Here is a 2,974-nt window from a genome sequence, read left to right on the forward strand (position 1 = left end):
GTTGGTACGCTGTTGCTTGGTTTATATAAGGTATTACTGACTAAGCAAGTTGATCTGTTTTTGGTTATCAACAGTTCTGTTTGATATTGAAGGTTGACTTTGTGGGTGGACAGCAGGCCCGGATTGGCCCATCGGGAGAACCGGGATAATTCCCGGTGGGCTGGTCGGGTTGCGGGCCGGTAGAAATAAAGTTGTGTGTGTCAGACAGCGCAGTCACTTTAGAAACTGTGTGCCCGCCGGCGCCGACTCACTGGCTGCCGAGTGCGCTCCTGGCTCCCTTTCCTCTGTCCTGTGCGTTTCCTCGCCCCCCCCCCCATGGAGGAGAGTTGGTTCATTCCCCGGCGTGCGCCGTGTGACGTCACGCCGGCGGCCGGTCTCTTGTTTACATAATCGCATCACTCCCCCCTTTCTCCCCCACACCTTATTCACAGCTTCACACAAGCCTGTCAGCGCTGCAGGTCCGGGCAAAGTTTGTGACTTTTCAAGTTACAAAGCAGGTGATTGGTTGCTAGAGACAATGGGGCAGTCCCAGCAACCAATCACCCGCCTTTAACTTGAAAAGTCACGCCCTTTGTCTGGACCTGCCATGCGTGCTTCCTGGCTGTGAATAAGGTAGGACAGTGTGGAGAGGGGGAGGAAGGGGGGAATGCTGCGTTAATGAAAGGGACAGGCTGACTCCGCAAAAGACTGTGATGGAGGGAGTCTGTAATGGGGGGGATGTCTGAGATGGAGTGGGATCTGTGGTGGAGTGGGGTCTGATAGGGGGATCTGTAATGGAGTGGGGTCTGATGGGGGGAGATCTGTGGTAGAAGGAGAATCTGTGGTGGAGTGGGGTCTGATGGGGGGATCTGTGGTGAAGTGGGGATCTGTAATAGGGGGATCTGTAATGGGGTGGGGTCTGATGGGGAAGAACTGTGGTGAAGGGGGGTCTAATGGTGAAGATCTGTGGTGAAGGGGGTCTGATGGGGAAGATCTGTGATGGAGTGGGGTCTGATGGGAGGGATCTGTGGTAAAGCGGGGTCTGTAATGGGGTGGATATTTGATGGAGTGGGGTCTTATGGGGGGGATCTGTGGTCGAGTGGGGTCTGTAATGGGGGTGGATCTGTGATGGAGTGGGGGTCTGATAGGGGGGATCTGTGGTGAAGTGGGGTCTGTAATGGGGGCGGATCTGTGATGGAGTGGGGTCTGATGGGGGGGATCTGTGATGGAGTGGGGTCTGTAATGGGAATAGATCTGTGATGGAGTGGGGTCTGATGGAGTGGGGTCTGTAATGGGGATGGATCTGTGATGGAGTGGGGTCTGTAATGGGGATGGATCTGTGATGGAGTGGGGTCTGATAGGGGAGGGGGTCTGTGATGAAGTGGGGTCTGATGGGGGGATCTGTGATGGAGTGGGGTCTGTAATGGGGATGGATCTGTGATGGAGTGGGGTCTGTAATGGGGATGGATCTGTGATGGAGTGGGGTCTGAAAGGGGGATCTGTGGTGGAGTGGGGTCTGTAATGGGGTGGATCTGTGATGGAGTGGGGTCTGCTGGGGGGATCTGTGATGGGGGGGATCTGTGGTGGAGTGGGGATCTGTAATGGGGGGCATCTGTGATGGAGTTGGGTCTGATGGGGGATGTGTGGTGGAGGGGGGATCTGTAATGGGGGGGTCTGTGATGGAGTGGGGTCTGATGTGGGGGATCTGTGGTGGAATGGGGATCTGTGTTTGTGATGGGGGTGAAGGGGCCTGTAATGGAGGGATCTGGGGTGGGGGGGTCTGTGATGGAGGGGGTCTTTAACGGGACACACTGGGATGGCTGCCGTGCAAACAGGAGTTTCTCCTGTATGTAATATTTTGGCGCTCGTCCCGTCCCCTCCAAGGCTGCAGATAGATGGCCATCATTAAGGCTGCACTGTGTCACGGAGCCATGAACCAGACTTGGCGTGGGGTCTGTAATGGGGATGGATCTGTGATGGAGTGGGGTCTGATGGGGGGGATCTGTGATGGAGTGGGGTCTGTAATGGGAATAGATCTGTGATGGAGTGGGGTCTGATGGAGTGGGGTCTGTAATGGGGATGGATCTGTGATGGAGTGGGGTCTGTAATGGGGATGGATCTGTGATGGAGTGGGGTCTGATAGGGGAGGGGGTCTGTGATGAAGTGGGGTCTGATGGGGGTATCTGTGATGGAGTGGGGTCTGTAATGGGGATGGATCTGTGATGGAGTGGGGTCTGTAATGGGGATGGATCTGTGATGGAGTGGGGTCTGAAAGGGGGATCTGTGGTGGAGTGGGGTCTGTAATGGGGTGGATCTGTGATGGATTGGGGTCTGCTGGGGGGATCTGTGATGGGGGGGATCTGTGGTGGAGTGGGGATCTGTAATGGGGGGCATCTGTGATGGAGTTGGGTCTGATGGGGGATGTGTGGTGGAGGGGGGATCTGTAATGGGGGGGTCTGTGATGGAGTGGGGTCTGATGTGGGGGATCTGTGGTGGAATGGGGATCTGTGTTTGTGATGGGGGTGAAGGGGCCTGTAATGGAGGGATCTGGGGTGGGGGGGGTCTGTGATGGAGGGGGTCTTTAACGGGACACACTGGGATGGCTGCCGTGCAAACAGGAGTTTCTCCTGTATGTAATATTTTGGCGCCCGTCCCGTCCCCTCCAAGGCTGCAGATAGATGGCCATCATTAAGGCTGCACTGTGTCACGGAGCCATGAACCAGACGTACAACAAGAGATAAGTGAAAATAAGAATGCTTTATTGAAAATCAAGCTGTAAAGCAAAAGTCCAAACGGATGGTGAACCCGAAGCAGAGTCTTTGCGAAGCCAGAGGTCAGGAACCAGCAGGGTAGTCAGACGAAGCCAGGATCAGGAACCAGCAGGGTAGTCAGACGAAGCCAGGATCAGGAACCAGCAGGGAAGTCAGACGAAGCCAGGATCGGAACCAGAAGCAGCAGCAGTCTTAGAAGCATGTGAACACAAGAGGACCAAGCA

This window comes from Rana temporaria, chromosome 1, assembly GCF_905171775.1.
Source record: "Rana temporaria chromosome 1, aRanTem1.1, whole genome shotgun sequence".
NCBI lineage: Eukaryota > Metazoa > Chordata > Amphibia > Anura > Ranidae > Rana > Rana temporaria.